Source organism: Ailuropoda melanoleuca, chromosome 6 (assembly GCF_002007445.2).
Source record: "Ailuropoda melanoleuca isolate Jingjing chromosome 6, ASM200744v2, whole genome shotgun sequence".
In the NCBI taxonomy this organism is placed as follows: Eukaryota; Metazoa; Chordata; class Mammalia; order Carnivora; family Ursidae; genus Ailuropoda; species Ailuropoda melanoleuca.
The window spans coordinates 74,509,386-74,530,263 of NC_048223.1; the positions used below are offsets into that span (position 1 = coordinate 74,509,386).

The following is a 20,878-nucleotide window of genomic DNA, read 5'->3' on the forward strand; positions in this document are numbered from 1 at the left end:
AAAAACATTAAAAAAATTAAAAAAAAAAGAATGTGTCTCTCTCTATACACACACACAGCAAACACTCTCCATAGGGCTGGCATTCAGTTTTCACTCTACCAGCAATGCTTGAGTGAATTGGTTTTCCCTCCATCTTAACTATAGAATGTGTGGTCTTCCAGATTTTTCTTCAGTTAACTTTTACTTTCAGTAATTTATTTTTTATTTATAAGATCCCTCTTTCACTCAGTTCCAAATTTATGATTATGTTTGCATTCTGTTCTGAATTCTGGGATTATGCGTTGTGATTATATTCTTTAAAAAGTTCTAAAACATTCGAACATACTTACTTAAGATTGCACATCTAGGCATGCCCATATCCAAAGGCTTTGCTGCATGTGATTCTTTCTCTTGTTGTATCAGCGGACTCTGCCCTCTTGGTGGCTCGTGTCCCTGAGCGTGTTGCCTCTGCTTTAGACTGTGTGCTCATGCTTCTTGCTCTTTACCTGTGGGAATCCTGCAACGCCTGGGCTAATATTCTTTCAAAGCAGGTTTGTCCTTGGTTTTGTGAGGCACCTCCCAGCTTTACCCTCCCACCTATTTATGTTCCTTTGTTGGCTTGGCACGGTTTGCCCCATACCAGTAGTGTAAATTTGAACTACAAATGGAGGGCAGGTAAGTCTGTGGTTCTTAGGTTTTAGGAGAGACCCTGTCCTTTTACTCAGATTTGAGACTGACACAAACAGGTGTCTTTCTTGATTCCTTTTCCTAGTAAATCCTTTTTCTGGTCTATGCTTTCATCGACATGATGAGCCCACGGGGAATATTGAAGCTTTCTGTGGGATGATCTCAGCTTCCGTTCCCCTCCCCCTCCCCCAAGACATTATTGCCTTTTACTTCTGTGGTCATTATAACTCGCGATCTGGTTTTCCTGGATTGGCATGTGCCTCAGGGCATCCACGGCCGGCCAGTTTTCTCTCTAGTTCTTACTTCAGTTTTGGACTCCTTGGGTTATTTCTCACTTATTTTCTTCTTTTTTTTTTTAAAGATTTTATTTATTTATTTGACAGAGATAGAGACAGCCAGTGAGAGAGGGAACACAAGCAGGGGGAGTGGGAGAGGAAGAAGCAGGCTCCTAGCAGAGGAGCCTGATGTGGCGCTTGATCCCATAACGCCGGGATCACGCCCTGAGCCGAAGGCAGATGCCTAACTGCTGTGCCACCCAGGTGCCCCTATTTCTCACTTATTTTCAATTTCATCTATGCTTTCTGATACATGTCATTATATCGAATTCAGCCTTTCTAGGTGTTTTTGCAGCAGGGTAGATTTTTAAGAATAATTATTCTATAATATTTGATCTCACAAATATTATTTAATCAGTAAATATTTCATTCAATAATATTGAATGAAATAAATGTTTATTGATGGTCTACTATGTGCTAGACTAATCTCTTCTATTCTATTCCATTCCAAACGATTCAAAAGACTGAGAAGTATAGCAACCACCAGTTAACTCACATGCCATTAGATGAAGGGAAAATTTTTTCCTGTTTTAACAAAGAAGTCTACACCCATGGTGGATGATGGCTATGACCAGTTTGTGGTGGTTACATACTGACAACATTAAAAAAAAGGACTTTTTATTTATTTGAGAGAGAGAGTGAAAGAGCATGCACGAGCAATCTATTTTCTTCTGTTCTGTTCTGTTCTGTTCTCTTTTCTTTTCATATTGAGGGGGGAAGGGCTGAGAGGGAGAATCCCAAGCAGACTCCCCACTGAGCGTGGAACCCTGCTGGGCTCGTCTCACGACCTCGAGATTACTACCTGAGCCGAAATCAAGAGTTGGTCATTTAACAGACTGTGCCCTCCAGGCAGCCCTGACAACATTTTTATGTGGGATTGACCCAACTTAAGCGGCTCTAAGTGGGCACTGGTCATCCTCTAGGTTTGCAGTTTACCCCCCACAGTAATCTCTCTTGATTAATAAAACCAGACTCTAGATCGCTAATGTACGTATCATGGAGATGAGTAGTAGAAGTTGAATCTCTTGCTTTTTTAAAAATCAGTGAAAATAGTGAGGCTGCTATAAGAAGATCCTGCTGTGGAAATCTCCCAGAATGCTGGTACTTGTAGAACTGGGAAGACATCAGGCTCCTCACTCTCTCCTCTGTCTGCTCGTATTTCTCTTTCAGGCAACATAGCCTTCATTTCCTTTTCTTTCTCTGCTCCATTCCTCACTTTCGCCAGGCTGCCTTCTGGGCTCACCCATCTGCTTCAATGGTCCCATCATGGCGGTTGAAAAATGGCAGCCCAGCCTTCCCAATTGGCTCCCATGGCTTACGCTCTTGACTTTGTATGGCCCAGACTTTCTAGCTTACAAAGACCTTCACATACATTATTTTGTCTATGCCTAGCAATGTTGTGACATAAGCAGAATGTTGTTATCCCCAATTGTTTTTTAAAAGAAAAAAACAGAGAACCAGCAAGAAGAGGTACTCGCCCAACATTAAACAGCCAACAAGTGGCAGAGCAGGGACCAAACCCTGGTTTTCTGGCTCAAGGCCAGTGCTTTCTCAGGAGCCCAGCTCACATACAGCTGCCTAGTAAATCCACATCCAAGTGAAATTCCAATGTCTGGAAAAATTGGATTTCTAACTCATCAGCGAGCTTTCAATTTTCTGATATTGCTATTAAAGAACAGTAGGTCTGGGATTTTTCTGTGAGAGTGGTGGCCTCAGATTATAGAGCTCAGAAAGTTGGTGTGGCTTTTGTGAGTGTTCTCAGGGCTGTGCCTGGCCATGTCTGGGAGTTTTGCGATGAGTTATTAGTGGCCAAGGGTTTGTGAAAACATAAACATCTCACTGAGCTCAAACCTGAATGGAAAAAAGAAAAAAAGAAATTCTGAGTAAGAGTCTGACTAATGACTCGTTGGAAGAAATTGAGCAGTGTCTGAGACTTTTCCATCTGCCTTTCAGCTAGAAAAGTTTCTCGCTAAAACCCCACAGCCCTGTGCCTTTAAGCAGCACAATGTACTGTGCACATTCATCCACTGCAGCTCAGCGATGATGTCTTTGCTGAGCACCTACTGTGCGCTGGGCTCTGCTAGGAACTGAGGATTACATAGAGTTACAAAGGCATATAAGCCAGGACTCCATCCTTAATGGAGTCTACAATCCAGAAAGTTGTAGCACCATGGTCAGGCTTATCGTCTTGGGAGCCTGGTCAAAATACCTGCTTTATCACAACCAACAATCAACCTTGGGATCAGTATCTAATCTCTTTCAACCTCAGTGACCATGTATGTAAAATAAGGCCAATAATTGTATCTACCCAATTAAGCTCAAAATCAGGGTTTTGCTGTGGTAATACATGTAAAGGGCTTGGATAGAAAAAAAAACTGAATAAGAGTTAGGGTGCTGGCATAAAATCTTGGAGGAGGTTTGGGATATGTGGCTTAGACGTGAGGAGCTACAGCGGTCCATTGTGGTGGTTGGGTCCAGTTAACCCACTCATATAACCAGAAAAAGATGCTCTCGAAGGATTGGCAGGTGACAGAGATTGTGTAGATGTTTTTCAGGGAAAGGAATAGCAGGAGCGGAGGCATGGAGGCAAGAAAGAGAGAGTCACGTCAAGGGAATAGCTTGTGTTCAAGGGTAGGACTAGCATGTATGGTACAAGGCAGTAGGCATTAATAATTATAACTATTATAAATATCCTATGTCTAATACTATCTGCCAGGCACCGTGGGGAGTGCTTTACAATTATGATGTAAATTAATCCTCTCCCCATGAAATGTTGAAACTCATCAGCCAAATATCTCTCTTAGGACAAAGCCCTACACTGAGGGGAAATGGCTGGAAGTAAACAATTGGACAGTGCAGAACCAAGTAGAGGGAAGATCCAGATAAAGTAGGGGACCCCAGTTTCTGTGAACTCCTGCATGCACAACACACACACACACACACACACACACACACACACACACACACAGTAGGAGAGGGTAACAGAGGAAACAGTTCTCAAACTCCTCTGAAGCCAGCTTCAAAGACATTTTTCAGTACAACAGAAGATGGAGCCCTAGAGTCATGAATCTTGGCCAAGAAATCCTCTCCCATTCTCCCATTTAGGAGTACAGGGAAGCCTATCTCGCTTAAACATGGGCAACAGAATAGGATTGCAGAGAAGGAACCCAACTCCATTCAGGATTCTTATAGGAAAAGAGACTAATGAACATAATATAATAGACCATCAGACCATGAAGGTCCCTAGAAAGACTTGCCCACAAAACAAATGCAAATTTTAATTTTATATTTCAAAATGCGCTAAAAGAATTTTTTAAAAAGATTTTTTAAAAATTATTTATTTGACAGAGAGAGGGAGAGAGCACAAGCAGAGGGAGCAGCAGGCAGAAGGAGAAGGAGAAGCAGACTCCCCACTGAGCAGGAAGCTCGATGTGGGGCTCAATCCCAGGACTGTGGGATCATGACTCGAGCTGAAGGCAGACCCTTAGCCAACTGAGCCACCCTGGCAGGAGCCCCTAAAAGAATTTTTTTTAATGACTGAAGCTATGAAATTAAAGCTTAACTTAGAATCATAAAAATTCATAAATGAAATGATTGGACAAAAGGAAGACTTGAAAAGAGCTCACATAGAGTTAAGAAAGACAATTTTTCTTTTCTAAAAAGAAAAACCATTTCAGAAACGAAAAAAAAATTGGAGTGAATACAAGAGCGAACAAATAATACAAATAATATTATAAGAGAAATAGATTAAAAAGAGGAAAATTAAAAAAAATAAATATAAAATGAGGAGTGAAAAAGAAAAGATATGGGAGAAAGTGATAGATATGGAAGACAGAGAAGATCCAACCTCTGTGTAAAAGAGAACCTAAAGAAGAAAACTCAAGCAGTGGGAGAGAGTAAATACACAATCACAGTGAAAGACTTTACCCTCCCTCTCTCTGTAACTAAGTAAGTAGACAACAATAAAATCGGTATTAATATAGAAGATTTGAACAGCATGATTGATAAGCTTGGCCCTATTGATGTGTATAGAGCACTTTATCTGTGGACTAAAGAAATACATCTTTTCCAGTGCACATTAAATATTTCTCTATATTGGCCATATACTGGACCATAAAATAAGTCTAGAAAATGAATTAAATTTCAAAGATTGAAATTTTATAGAGAGTATTCTATGACTCAGTGGATTAAGCTAGAATCAATTCTATGAACAAAAAACAGAAGAAAATCCCCAAATGTTCAGGAATTAAATTCTTTCAAAATTATGCTAAGTCAAGGACTAAATTGAAAAATAACTTTCAACTGGATGATAACAAAACTGGACATACCAAAATATGTGGGATGCGACTAACACCATGCTTAGAGGAAAATTTATAGTCATAAATGCATACATCAAAAAAAGAGAGAAAGATTTACTCTCAGTGATCAAAATAACCATTTCCAGGTGTTAGAAGGGACAACAGATTAAATCCAAACAGTGTGGGAAGGAAATAATGAAGAGAAGAAATTAATGAAACAGAAAACAAATATACAATAAAGAAAACCAATAGCCATAGCTTGGTTTTTTAAATGATAAATAAAATTTATGAGCCCTTAGCAAGCCTCATGTAGACAAAGAGAGGGGAAAGGCACAAATCAACAATATCAGGAATGAAAAAAGCGCTCTCAGTACAGAGACTACATATATTAAAAAGATCATAAGTCATTATGGATAAATTTGTACCAATAAATTTGACAATTTAGATAAAATCAATACATTTCCTTAAGACAATAGCTTACCAAAATTTACATGGAAAGAAATAAAATGTCTGAATAATCCCAAACCTAGAAAAAAAATGTTTTTCCTTTTTTTGTTGTTGTTGTATAAAATATTGTCTTTGCATAGAAATCAACTGATTTTTTTCAGGGTCATTGTCTCCAGTGTGATGCCTTCCTGAGAGATTTTTAAGAATAATTTGGATTATAAGTCAATTTAACTCTATATGCCAGCAGTAAAACAGTTTTTATTTTTAAAAATTAAATAAAAGTCACTCTTTTAAAGTGTAAAATTTAGTAGTCTTAAGTACATGCATGATGTTGTGCAACCATTACCACTGTCTAGTGTCAGAACATTTTCATTACCCCAGAAAGAAACCTCATATCCATTAGCAGTCCCTCCCCATTCTCTCCTCCCCTCCCTGTGCCAGTCCCTTGCAACCACAAATCCACTTTCCCTTTCTATGGATTTGCCTATTCTGGAAATTTCACGCAAATGAAATCATATGACAAGTATATATGTTCTTGGGTGTCTGGGTGCATTCAATTAGCATATGGCTTTCAAAGTTTGTCCATGTTATAGCAATTATTAGTACTTTATTCTTTTTATGTCTGAATAATATTGCATTATGTAGTTACACCACATTTTGTTTATTGAATTATCAGTTGATGGATTGCTTCCACTTTTTGACTACTATGAACAATGGAGCTATCAGCATTCACGTACAAGTTTTTGTGTGGATTTGCATTTTCATTTCTCTTGGGTGTGGAATTGCTGGGTCATATGGTAACCCTAGGTTTAACTTGAGGAACTGCCAAATCATTTTCCAAAGTAGCTGCACCATTTGACATTCCCACCAATAGCGTATGAAGTTTCCAGTTTCTCTACAACCTAGTTAACATCTGTAGTTATTTGTCATTTTGATCTTACCATCCTAGAGCATGTGAGATGGCATCTCATTGTGGTTTTGATTTGCATTTTCCTGAGGACTACTGATGTTGAACGTCTTTTCGTGTGCTTATTGGTCATTGTGTATACTTTCTTTGGAGAAATGTCTATTCAAATACTTTGCCCATTTAAAAAATAAGCTATTTTTCTTATTGTTGAGTTGTAAAAGTTGTTCATGTATTCTGGATAGTAGACCCTTTTCATGTATATGAAAAGCACTTGATACAATTTAATACCCATTCATAAAAACTCTTAATAATCTAAAAATAGATGAGAACTACAGCTAACATCATATTTAATGGTGACATAGTAAAAGCTTTTCCTTGGAAAATGGGAACAAGACAAGTGTGCTTCCTTTCACCAATTTTATTCAATATTATATTGGAGATTGTAGTTAGTACAGTAAGCAAGAAAAGGAAATAAAGGCATATGATTGGAAAGAAAGAAGTTATCACTTTATGAAGATGATGTATTGCATACATTGAAAATTGAAAAGGATCTAATCATAAACTATTGAATTAACAATAAATTAGCAATGTCCCTGGATTCCAAGACAGTGTACTAGCAATGATTATACAATAAATTTTAAAGAATGATTCAATTTGTCATAACATCATAATACATCAAATTCCTAGGAAAAAGCTTAATGAAGAATATCTGCTATACAAAAATCTTCAAAACAGTACTGAGGCAAATAATGAAATGGGGGGATATACCATGTTCATGAATTAGGAGAGTCATGAGTTGTAGAGGAGTCATTGCTCCCTAGTTTGATCTATAGATATAATGCAATTCTACAAAATCTTGTTTTAATATGGAAATTTATAGCCAATTCTAAAATCTATATGGAAATGCAAAAGGCCAAGCATATAGAGGAAGAACAAAGCTGGAATGGAGAACTTTTACCACCAAATATAAAGTCTCGTTGTAAAGCTATAGTAATTGAGTCAGTATGGTGTTGGCATACATACAGAAAAACAGACCAATGGACAGAATAGGGTTCAGAAACAGACACACATATACGATCACCAGATTCCTGAGAAATGTGCCACTGAAATGCAGTGAAAGAATGTTCTTTTTAATAAATGATATATGAACTTTGAATACCCATATAGGAAAAGCATGCATATTGGAACTTACTATACCTCATGTAAAAATAAATTCTAGGGGCGCCTGGGTGGCACAGCGGTTAAGCGTCTGCCTTTGGCTCAGGGCGTGATCCCGGCGTTATGGGATCGAGCCCCACATCAGGCTCCTCCGCTATGAGCCTGCTTCTTCCTCTCCCGCTCCCCCTGCTTGTGTTCCCTCTCTCGCTGGCTGTCTCTCTCTCTGTCGAATAAATAAATAAAATCTTAAAAAAAAATAAATTCTAGATGGATGTAGAACCAAATGAAAAAAATTGTAAAGCTTCTAAAAGATAACATAAGAGATTATCTTTAAGACCTTGGTGAGGGAAAGATTTATTAAGTAGGATTTAAAAAGGGCTTACTAAAGGAAAAATGGATAAATTAGAGTTTATGAAAATGAAGAACTTCTGTTCATGAAAAAATATGAAGAGAGTAAAGAGGATAGGCCATAGAGCAGGAGAAATTTTTTTTTTAAATTTTTTTATTTAAAGTAGGCTCCAAGCCCAGCATGGAGCCCAGTTTGGGGCTTGAATTCACAACCCTGAGATCAAGACCTGAGCTGAAATCAAGAGTCAGACACTTAACTGACTGAACCACCCAGGAGCCCCAGAAGGAATCCTTTTTAATATATGTCCAACAAAGGATTAAAATCCAAAATATAAATAAGCTTCTGCAAATCCATAAGAAAAAGACAGAAAACCCATGGTCAAACCATTTAGACAACTATTTAGTAGTGTCTTTTAAAGATGAACATACATATATCCTATGGCCAGGCAATCTCGATCCTGGGTACATAACCTCCAGAAATGATTGCTATGTCCAACCAAAGCTGAATACAAGAATGGTCATAGCAATGCTATTTATAACAGACCAAATGGGAGCCACTCAAATGTCTACTTATAATAGGATGGGTGAATGAACGGTAGTATTGATAGCTTCTTCTCAGAGTCTGCCCTTTCCTGAACTTGCAGCCAGCAGGTCCTGGGCCAGCTCCCCCATCTCTCCCATGGCCTGTCACACAGCCCCTGTCCAACCACCGTCCATGCCTCCCTATCACCTAAGGGTAAGTATCCAATTTGGGAAGGGCGCCAGTTAGGAGCCATGCATCTAAAGGGTCCAGAATCATGGGGGCAAGGGAGCTGGCAGTGAGGGGAGGGTGCGTACTGTAGATATTGGGGGATGAAAGGTCAAATTAAGAACTACTGTTTTGAGCATCCACTGGGGAAGACACTGTATTAAGCACTTAACCTGCCCCCGCCAGCCATCCCGCAGGCCTCACCCCTGTGCCTGACAACCCATAGAAGTGATACGCCACCAAGTGTGTGTTGAAGTTGTATCGGTCCTGGCACGTCTTCGGGGCCTTGAAGTTGGCTGCCTTGGAGTGGGGCCAGCCATGGCCACAGTCACGTTTACCCCTGGCATCTGGGCCCTGTCCAGGCGACCTGCCAATCATTGTGGATGCTAGCAGCCAAATCCTGGGCCACTTCGTCATGACAGCTGGATGTGGCCCTGGCCAGGTAATGCTGGCAGATGGGGAGGGCCGGGGGCAGGTGCTGAAGGGCACCTTGCCGCAGGGGGATGTGGCAGAGGACGAGGCGCCATCAGGCTGCTAGAAGCACCTTGCGTCCCCCAGGAAGGAGTCCAAGTACTGGTGGCTGGTCACATCCTTGCTCTCTCCCACCAGCTAGGAGCCAGGCAGGAGGGCTGCAGGAGAAGAATGCCTAAGAGAAGCATGGAGCTGCAGAGACGGGGGGCCAGGGGACCCTAGCTCATGGGGAGCGGAGCCTGAGAAGAGAGTGGAATAGACAGATCGCTACAACTTCTTGCCTCCTTTCTCCTCTCCACCTCCCCATTGCTGACTCAGCCACACCCCGGGCCCTCTTTCTAGCACCTTTGCCTCCTGCACATGGAGGTCTCCTAGGCAATGGTGGCACTGGGGGTGGGGTGCAGAGCGGGAGCTGAGAATAGACCCCATCCTGAAGCCAGCGGGTCTTGGTCACAAGAGGGTGACCCCCCCCATCCCAGGGTGCCCAGGACAGGGACTGTCAATGCCCAAACTGGAGACACGGGGGAAGCCAGGACGAGCCGGTGACCCCAGCCATGCTCCCAGCCTGGGCGTAACCCGATCTGTGAGAAGTAGGACAGACGCCCTCCGGCTGCAGAGCCAGCTGGCTCTGGCCCCACTGTGGCCCCTGCCTCTGTGGGACCTTGGGCACGCTGCCGGATGGGTTCCCGCTCCGGACCTGTGGAACCGTGGCCCAAGGCTTTTCCCACATCTGTAAACAGCAGCGTGGCTCCCCACCTGCCCGGCAGATTATATGGGGTCATGGTGAGTGTGAGAGAGCCCAGTGGGGACCTCCGCCGGACAGCCACGCACACTCTGGTCATCTCGCGCCGGTCAGTGGCCCCAGAGGGACCCCAGAGAGCTGAGTCCAGCCGGGGGTCGCCATGTCTGTTGCGGCACTGTGTACTCGCTCTGCTTCCAGGCCTTTCGGACGGAAGCACGAGTGTGAGCCACTTACTCGTCGTGGTCAGCACCCCGTCGCCTGTGCAGGCTTGTACAGTGTGCAGAGGGCTTTCATGCCACCCACAAGCTCATCGGATGGTGCTTCTCCGTTTCTTATTTATGGAGCAGAGAATCCACAAAGCCCCCAGATCCGGGTGTCTTCGTGTAGGGTAATACTACCAAATGCGGTCAGAATAGCGGCTGACACTGCTTGAGTCCTTATCACGTGCCTGGCACCCTGCTAAGTACTTGCATATAGTGATCCTCACCACAGTCCCATAAACCAGCTCTGTGAGTTTCCGATTTTACAGATGGGGAAACTGAGGCTCGAGGGGATTAAGAAATGTTCTGCAAGTCACAAGCACTACGGACTTTCCTGGAGCCCTTCTGGGGTGTGCATTCAACGGGATAAACGAGGGACAGGATGAGGGATCCCCTTGGCAAGGCGTTGACCACCCAAGTGGAGGATGCCGGGCTGCCGAGGTAGGAGAGAAGGGGTGGAAGGAAGGAGGTGGGGTTGGTGGATCGGGGAACCCAGAGGGTGTGGGCGTCCTGGGTGGGAGGTTGGGGTTCCTGGGTTGGAATACCACAGCTTATGTTCTCTTGCAGTGTGACCTTGGCCCATCCACCTCCACTTTCTGCCTTTGGTTTTCCCACCAGAACAATCGCTGGGAGACTAGTGGTCATCACTCATGGTGCTGCGGGTTCGTGATAGCTTAGCACTTGCCGTGGGTTGGCAGATTAATCGTTATAAGATCTCTCGCTACCAGGTAGCTTTACTCTTTTAATTTTACGTCGAAGGAAAGCAAGGCACTTGGGGGGTGAGGTGACTTGCTCCGGGTCTGCGGTAGCCCTGGGCTTGAGCCTGGGCCAGTCTGATGCCAGGGACCAAGGCTTTAACCTCTGGGCTACATCCATGGAGCCCTCAGTTTCCTACCAACTGGATGAGATCTGGATTCCCCTGGGCCTTCTCTTTTGCTAGGATCGGGGAAGTCAGGCGGATCGAGCAGGGACGGAAGTCCCAAGGGTAGGGGTCCTTCGGGGGTGGACACAAACACATCACCCAAGTCAGAAGCAGGGCTCCTGGGGTCCCCCTTACCAGTTCAATGCCCCTTCTGTGGCCTCCTTCCCTCTCTTGGACCCCAGGTACCTGGTTCCCCCACCAGCCTTCCCCTGGGTGCCTCAGACCCTGCTTCTCCATGCGCTCCTCTGAGGCAGGGCTCAGCCAAGGGAAAAAAGGATGTAGCCCCCCCGCTGCCCTTGCACTTCAGGAGACAGGTGGCCTCGTTCTGCTCAGCTCACAGCTGTGCCTCATTTCCACTGTATTGCGGGGACATGATTCTAGGGGGTCTCTGTCTCCTGAATAGCTTTGGTTCCGGACTACGTTTTGGAGGACTTTTGCATAGCAGATGGCCCTGGCAGGGAATGATCTTGCCTCTCTCCAGAGCAGGGCCGTTTGCTAGCAGCTCCCTTATAAGATGGGCATTTCCTAAACTCGGGGTTCCTCAGCTGTGGCACAAACCCACTGTGGGCCCAGGAACCACCAAGAGCCCGCCTCCAGCTTGGCCCTGTGGGACTTGGTGTGGGGGAATGAGAAGCTCGCGCTGCCCGCCGTGCCACGAACAACGAAGTCCTCGGCCTCTGACCCGGGTGTTCAGTGTCTTCCTCTGGGAAAGAGGTTTAGCCTACAAGGAGGGTAACATCTCAGACCTTCAGAGCTCTCTACAGTTCTGGTGATGAGGGTGGGTGCTACAGAGACATGGCTTTCTGGAAGAGCCCATGGAGGCCATGATGAGGGACGGAATACCTCATGGAGGCTGTCACTGCAGTGGTGGCAGAGGGTTGAGGAGTAAGGGTCCCTCATTGTCCTTCCTGTTACTGAGGCTATGGGGCTGGAGGTAGGAGGGAAGCAGGCGGCCTGAATGTCACCTTGGCTGTCGCTCACGATCCTGTAGTGAGGAGGAGGAAGGGCCAAGGAGTCCCCGGAGCTGAGAGCTGATGGCTCTGGGCAGATCCAGTCTGAGCCCAGGCTGCCACAGGGCTGCTTGACCCCCGAGCCCACGATGGGCAGCTGCTGACATTTCTGCAGGTAACAGATAAACCCATGTAGCCTTGGAGCTCATCTGTGGCTTGTGTTTGGCTCTCTGGGCCATTTGCCCTTTGATAGGGGTGCCCCTTCCAAAAACCACTCCCCAGGGACCGATGGATGGCCCAGCCTTCTGCCTCCCCCTGGCACTCCCAGCTCAGTAGTGAGCCCTGAGGTCACTGCGTGTGGCTGCCTCCAGGGAGGGCTCATCTCTCAGCTGCTCCGCTCTCTGGGCCACGGGGCTGGAGACGTATGTGGACCTATTTGGAACACTTGGAGGAGGTCAGTCGCGGCCGGGTGGGAGGAAGCTTCCTCTTGGCCAGCTGGAGTGGACTCGGGAAAGCACACAGATTGTAACATGCAATCTACGGCCCTTTTTTTAGCCCACTCCGGATTTGGGTCTTCACCCTGGGCTTTAAATGCTCTGTGCACTTTGCTCTCTCCGTGACCTGGTCTTCCCACAGCTCTTGGCACCCCTTCTGCCCAAGGCTCAGCTCCACTGGCCCGAAGTAGCTCTTTGGTGGCTGGGAGGGATTTCTGACCTGGTTCCCACCCCACAAACCTCCCCACTTCTCAGCACTGACTTGGCTAATTAAGCTGGAGGCCTTGCCAAAAAGCACATCCTGGAGGCCTGTGGAGCGTAAATGTGGGGGCAGGTGTAGGGCCCGCTGGCCTCAGCTGCCCGGAGTTATAAAAAGAACAGAAGTGCCTGTGGCGGGTGGGTGACTAATGGTGACCACAAGGATGTCACCACCAGCTGTTGGGCGAGATGGTGTGTTTCGAGTCTCCTTTGGTTCCCAAGGCCTGAGTATCCCTGGAGGCCTCTGGCCTTTTCCACCTCGCAGCCTTCATGGCAAGGGGTTCAAACCTTTAGAAGAATGACTTAGCCCTCTGGAGAGCGCTGCTTCCCCAGCGTAAGGGCTGAGGGAAGGAACCTCCATGCTATTCAATACAGCACACTTTTATTGAGCACCTACTGTGTGCCAAGACTCGATGAGATGGGACCTGAGCCCTGCCCTTAAGAAAATTGATAAGAAATGCTTTGCTGAGAAGTATGTGTCATAATGGGTTCAGGGAGGAGGTGTCTGCTGGCCAAGGATCTGAAGGAGGGTCATAGCTTGCCAGGAAAAGGCGGGGGCAGGGGGAGGGGAATGTACCCCTGGCTTAGGAAAGAGCCTGTATGCAAAGCCCTGGGGGCTGAGTCATGGGGGGGGCTGTTCAGAGGCCCCCTGCCGAGGTGATCTCACCCATGGCACTGCCCAGAGCTCTCTAGCCCCTTAGCAACAGACTCTTGACCAGAACCCCCGCCTCCCAACTTCCCAGCTGAGGCTTTCCTCTCGCTGGGCAAATGCTAGACATCATACAAAACATCACCTTCACCACTGGAATCACAAGCAGGCATCATCCGGGTCACCTGAACTGAGTTCAAAGTTCATATACAGAGAGCAGAGCTGGAGGAGCGGACGTTCCCTGGGACCCGGGCAGTGCTTTCCACAGCGCCCAGTACACAGTCAGCACTCCATAAAGGCCTCTCCCTGTTTTGGAGGACACAGAGGACAACTATCGACTCGTGACCATTTTGAAGCTCGGGCTTGTGAAAGCTCTGTGCCGAAGGAAGGCAGGAATGCCACAGGCCAAGTGTGGGTGCCTGTGTAGCCCCCACCCCGTCCCCATTTGAAAGAGGGCGGGTCATCCTGGGAATGAGCAAATGTACCTTCACCTCCGACCTGTCTGCCCTCTGAGTGGCAGACAGTGACGCCTTTCAGTCGCTCAGGGCGTTTAGTTTTAAGGGCTAAGAAGGAAGCAAAATGCCAAAAATATTATGCCTCCTCTCCCCGGCTCTTAAAGGACTTCCAGATATACGGCTGGAATGGTGTGTCCAGCCTTGATGCGAGATAGATATTTCTATTCTCATTTTCCGGATTTAAAAACCAGCTCCAAGAGGGCCCAGAGCCCAGAGCCACCTATTGGAGCAAAGGTGGCTTTGGGTGAAGAGAGAAAAGGTGCCCCCTCCATGGTGTCATTCCAAAGGCTGTTTCATCATTAGAATGTCACCCTGCTATGTACCCGTGACACTGAAAATACAGACATACAAGAGTATTCTGTCTGAAATACATCAGATATAGATTCAGACAGATATCTTTATATTGATAAATAATTCAATAACTGTATAAAAATATACAAATAAAATTTTATATTAAATATATAATAAATTATGCATTTTATACATTGTGATATAATTACATATTTTATAGTCGATAACATATAATGCATAAATTGTACATTATTTTTTAAATTTTTTAAATTTAAATTCAATTAGTTAACATACAGTGTATTAATAGTTTCAGAGGTAGAGTTCAGTGATTCATCAGTTGTATATACAACACCCAGGGCTCATTACGTCCCGTGCCCTCCTTAATGCCGTCACCTAGTGACCCCATCCCACCACCCCCACCCCTCCAGCAACCCTCAGTTTGTTCATAAATTGTACATTAAGATAGAGATTATATAATATGAAATATGATATAAAGATATATGTATTAAAATATATATATTTGACATATTTTGGAAAGACAAAATACTATTAGAAGCACCCATTGTACTATATCCTAACGCTTTCACCCCCGGGGGTCTAATCACCCCAGTATACAACGATCGTTGACTCATGCCTCAGAGTGAGTGAGGAATCTGATAGCAGGTTTTATATCTCACTAGCTTTCTCAAGCCTAACGCTCCTCCTGGCCCCTCAGAGAAGCTTCCAGGGGCTGCTGAGAGCCTTCTGGATGGGCCAGACTCCTTAACAGGGCTTTTTATCCCCTAAGAGGTCCTCCCCACCAGCCCTTGGGCACCTCCTCTGACTGTGCAAATATGGGTTTGACATCCCTTCTCCGTGCCCTCACAGCGTCTGTGCCCGCTCCCGGAACCGTCAGACGATGAGCCCAGAGGGGTGTGCCATTGTCTCCTCTGGCTCCCTGGTGTCAGGCACAGAACAAGGGGGGGCGGGGTGCCAAGGGTTTGTTAGATGCTGAGCATGATGGAGCAAGGAGAGTCTGTGTCCTGGGGCGCAGGGGCACCCTGGCTGGTAAGCCAGCAGAGGGAGATACAACCCCCCCACCACCGGCATTTTGCTGAGTTGGCCCATTTTGGAAGGTTGGGATCACCATCCTTGGTTTCCGACCTAACCCATTCACTTCCCTCCCTCCTTCCTGATAGAAACCCAACATTGCTCATCTCATGAGCAGGCGTGTGTTTCTGAGGAGGGCCTCAGCCCTTGTCAGGGACTGGCTGTGGGGGATTCTGGGTATCGAGACTTGAGGGTACAGTGCCATAGACGGGCTTCTGGAAGGTTCTACCTGGCCCTTCAAATGCGACACCAGAAAATGTGGAATTCTGTGGGACAAAGGTCCTCCTTTCTTCAACCCAAAAAATGGAGAGGAAAAAAAAAAGATGGGGGAAATTGTTTAGATTAGGGGTCATCAAACCTTTTCTGAAAAGGCCAAGTAATAAATATTTGAGTCTTGGCGGCTCATCCTGGCTCTGAGGAAGTGACTCGACTCTGCTTTGCGGCATAAAATGAAGCCGAGAAAGCGTAAACAAGTGGAGGTGGTGGGGTGTGTGTACAGACACAGGCTGGGGCTGGGTTTGGCCCCATGCGTTTGCCCACCCGTGATGGAGGTTAATGGGGTCTTCTGAGGCACATCAGCCAAACACATCGTGTGGGCTTAGTTTGGATCCCAGTTTGAACCAAGCAAATCTTCAAAATAAAACAAAAGAAAGCAAAAATTTTTGTGACCGAGAAATTTAAACCATGAGCAGATATAAGATGATTTTAAGAAATTGTGATAAATTTTGTTAGATGTGACAAAGAAATGTCTTTTTGTTGTTGATGTTGTTTTATTTTTGTTTTTAAAGAAGAGAGAGTCCTTATCTATTAGCTACTCATACAAAATGGGAGGTGATGTCTGAGATTTGTTTTAAAATAACCCAGGATGTATGGAGGGGAGGGAGTAACCATGAAACGAGACCCATCTTGGGCTAACAATGATGGAAGCTGGGTTGTGGGTAAATGCAGGGGGTGTTGGGGAGGGTCTGGGGGGTGGCTTCCTACTCTGTCTTCTTTTGTGTATGTTTGAAAATCTGCATAATAAAATTTTTAAAAAGAGGGGACAAGAAAGAACCCCCTTTTCCACTGCCTCTGGTCACCATTGCGTTTGGCGAGCATATGCATCAGGCTGGCGTTAATGCAGCCATTTTGTGACTAGGAGGGAACAAGCCTGAGGATAAGACTAACCACAAACATGGCAGAGTAGAAAGAGGAAGGAAGTGGGGTGCTGGATAATTCTGTTGGGCTGCCAAGTTAACCAGGCAGGCACAGGCATGTTTCAGTATTCCATGTTATGTGGAGTAACACATTAAGCCATATTTATTTATCTGGTTACATGTAACCCATCTGATCTAGAGAAAGGACCAGAATGGAGGCCTGGCCCATCTTTGCTGCAGGATGCCACCATGACATTGAAGAGGACACCAGGATTCGAAGAAAGGCTTGTGAGCAATGAGTCCTTGCCAGATCTTTCTGACACCTTCTATCACAGCCAAAGGGGTTCCCAGAAATAGGAGAGGGTCTCTGCTTTCTTCCTGCCTTTCTTGAGCCCCAAGGGGCCAGTATCAGGGGCTGCACTGGACATTGGTTTGCAATTATAAACCTACGGTTTCCGGAAAGGAAATGGCAGAAGCAGAATTCCTGAAGGACAGCTGGTCTTTCTGGCATCCCTCCTTACATGGACAAGGAGACCTCCTCTCCCTGAACCCCTCAACATGCAGTAACCACAACCATACAGTGTCTACACACAGGGCACAAACAGCATTGTTTCTAACTGATCTCATGGTTCAGCCGGTCTCGGGGGTGTCAGCTGTTCCGTAATGTATGACAAATCACTGTGGTTAACTTAACCCGTCCGGGTCTCCTAGATACAGTCACTAGACACTTGCCAAGAAATGTGCAAAGGGAATGCCGGGGGGACGGGGTGGGGGCGGAGAAGGGTGATGTGGAGAAGGACCACGAGGCATGGTATCTGGTTGTTCTGGATGCAGCTGGATCTCTGTGCAGACCCAGGCTTCAGCTATAGCTCGAGGCCAGGCTTTGGAGACTGACAATGGGAGGTGAGGGTGACAGCCTTTCATCAGGAGCAGGTCACAGCCCCTCAGTGAGTTTATTCTCATCCTCATCTGGCCCTCCTTTTCAAGGCTTTACTTAGAGTAGTGATTCTTAGATTTGAGCATGCGTTAGAATCCCCTGGAAGGCTTGATAAAGCATAGGTTGCTGGGCCCCACCCCCGGAGATTCTGGTTGAACAGGTCTGGGGTGGGGCCCGAGAATTCAAATTGGTAACAAACACCTAAGTGATGCTGGGTCTGCTGGTCCACGCACGGGACCCTGATTTGAGAACTACTGACCTGGAACTTCTTAGTGGGACTGTGGCTCTCAGAAAGCAGGAGGATGAGCTCCAAGCCTTTCTTCTTCCCTTAGGAATGAGGTCAGAACCGACCATGAGTAGTCGGGTGGGAGGAACCAACAGGGTGATGCTCTAGGATCATTTGACCAGGGGCCAGGAGTCTCGGGGTGTTGTCCTGCCCCTGAACTAGCCCACTGTGTGGCCTCGGGGAAGTCACCTCTGCTTTCTGGGCCTCAGTTCACCCTGTGTAGAAAATGAGCAGATAGCACTCTTCTTTGTGCGTTCTAGTTTTCACAACAGAAGGTTTTTAAAAAGATAAAAGGAAGACAAACTGACCCACGAGACCTCTCGGGGGACGAGGGTGGGAGAATCTTGTGCGGGCGCCACAGTATACTCTGAAGCCTGTGGGCTTTGCCTTGGACCCAGGTCTTCCGTGGAACTTGCTCCGAGCCCCTTTCCTTCTGGAATCCCCATAGCGCTCACTGGTGACTCTGCTCCTTCATCCAGAGCACACTTCCCTTTCCCATCTTACCCTGTTTTCAGGCTTTCTCATGCACCTGTCGTGTCTTTCAACTGGCTGCTGACCATGAGCAGTGGAAACTGTTTGCCCCTTCCCCTCCTCTCCCAGGGCCTTGGACAGAAGCATTGGATAAACGTTGGAGGGCCATCAGCAAGAGAAACACCTGAGCTCTACTCCACTGGGCAAGAATCCCAAGGTTAGAGACCGAGAGCCCAGGACTTGCCTTCCTAGGAGGGTCCCCAGCTGATGCCTGTAGAGTTTTTTGCTTTGGCCCTGTTCACCTCCAGAAATGGGGCCTGCCACCCGGCCATTTCCTCTACCTTCTGCCCAAACTCTGAGTTATGGTCCCCTGTCCCCTCTTCCTAACAAAGGCTTCCTCAGTAGAAAAGAGCTTGGACATACAATACTTGCCAACAAAAGCAACCGTCGTCGTAGCCCCAGGGAAGGGGGCGGGGGTAGAGAACTGGGGTGAGGTTTTGCTCTCTGCCTGCCAGAACTGGCTCCAGGGAAGGCCCCAGCCCATTGCTCATGAGTCAGGCTGCTGGGGTCCCAGCTGCAATCTGTCCCTCTTGACTTCCCAAGTCTAAGGCAGGAAGAATGGGGTGCGGTTCAGGAAAGGGGCTAGCAAGCTTCTGGGATGGCAAGGGAGAAAATCAGCAATCACATGCCATGACTCTTCGTTTCTGTCTCCACAGGGCCCCCATTCTGCAGCTGGGACAACGGAGACCCCGAGAAGGGAGGTCATTTCATCCTGAGCTCATTTAGTGGATTTGTGGATGGCCAGATGGAGACAGTTCCAGCCTGGTCATCTCAGAGCCTCTCCTCCAAGTTCCCACAGACTCATGCTCTCTCTCTCTCTCTCTCTCTCTCTCTCTCTCACACACACACACACACGCAGACACACACAGACACACACACACCCCCCTCGCGTTCTTGTTCCATCTGCCCTCACACACAAAACCACAGTCTGGCTCTTGGCTTCACAGATCTTAAAGGACCAGATAGAGGAGAAAAAGGAACTCTTTTTCCTGAACTTAATATAGGTCATTTTGGTGCTGCCATTTTCAAACAACGGGATGGTCTTGGTGTTGCTTGGAATAGAACACGCTCTGCATTTCCACAGGACCTCAGAATGTGTCTGTAACTTCTATGAGCCTCATGGTTTCCCCTTTAACAGATGAAGTACTGCAGCCTGAAAAGAAAAATGACTTCCCGTTGGTCACACAGACTGTACTCGGCAAAGTGCAGCTTAGAGCAGTCTGCTGACCCCTACTTTTGTCTCTTTTTCCAATGCAGGACTAGACTCTGGATTCGGATCCCAGCTCTGCTGCAAACGAGCTGTGTGATCTGGGACACTGCTTTCATAAATGCACTGCCCCCCCAAGCATCCTCACTCTAGAAGCACTGTCTCTCAGGAGGCCCTAGGCCAGGGCCAGGGGCCACTGGGATGAGGAATCCCGCTCTCTGCCCACAAGGCAGGGACGCATTCAGAGCCCAGCAAGGGTGCAGACTGGGCTGCCTCACGTCATCGGGGAAGAGTGCAGGAAGCCAAGGCCTCTCTCAGGGGATCCAGAGAGTCCCAAGAGAAGTCTGGTTAGGGAATTTCCACCCACAAGTTGGTCTCCTTTTAAGAAGGCACCACAACAAAATGTCTGGACTCAAAAGCACAAAGATTAGGGGTCTTTATACACTTTATACAAAGATTCTTTATTCCACAGTTCTTAAAAAAACACACACAAAAAACTCCTTTCTCCAATTCCCACCTCTGGCTTGCTTGAAATACAGTTCATTTGCAAATTGTTAGGAACACATTTATACAGTCAAGCAGGAGTTGGGCTATTTGCCCTGACTACTGGTCTCAGCAACATTGCAAAACCAGCAAGCTACTCTCATCTCTGACTCTTGGTTTTTCCCACCTTGGACTGTTGAGGGGTTACTGGTGCCGGGGCTGGAGGATGTTTTATTTATGGAACACCTACTGTGTGCTATAGTTAACACTCCAGGGGAGGCTCAGTGCTGGGATTTCCATCAGGGCCTCTGAGCATAAAGCCAGGGCTCTCTCCTCGCCTTGCTCAGCCCCTCTCTTGACTAGGTCACGCTGCTCACTGCAAATTGGGGGCACAGAGAGCTGTAGTCTGCGAAATGGGTAGATCAAAGGGGTCAAAGGTTAGTGGAGGGCGTCAAGACCATTAGGAGAGAAAGGAGACACCCTCTCTTGAGGAGGAGAGGAGCTCACCGTCTCCCCACCCAAACGGGGTTGGACATCCCTTCCGCCCAGTGGCACCGGAGAGGGGACCCTGCGGTCAGGTACGGGGAGTCGAGGGGACCAGGAAAGCGGCTCCGGCCCGGCACTCTGAGGGGAGCCCCGGCGGCTGGCTCCGCGTGGCACTTCCGATCCGGCTGGGCCGCACGCCGCTGCACTCCCCGGCCCCGCGCTCCGCCCCGGCCGCGCGGCGCCCCCTGTCCGACCCGCGCCCGG

At 46.9% G+C, this 20,878-nt stretch overlaps 1 protein-coding gene across 1 annotated transcript in view; it reads left to right on the forward strand.

Annotated features, from left to right (window-relative positions):
• PALD1 (phosphatase domain containing paladin 1) overlaps window positions 1-11,048 on the forward strand; it is a 113,692-nt gene extending 102,644 nt beyond the window's left edge. The window contains exons 19-22 of the transcript XR_004626144.1: window positions 8,804-8,895; window positions 9,094-9,349; window positions 10,650-10,821; window positions 10,948-11,048. The gene's annotated coding sequence lies outside the window, so the exon portion shown is untranslated. The remainder of the gene's footprint in view (window positions 1-8,803; window positions 8,896-9,093; window positions 9,350-10,649; window positions 10,822-10,947) is intronic.
• Window positions 11,049-20,878: the final 9,830 nt, after the last annotated feature.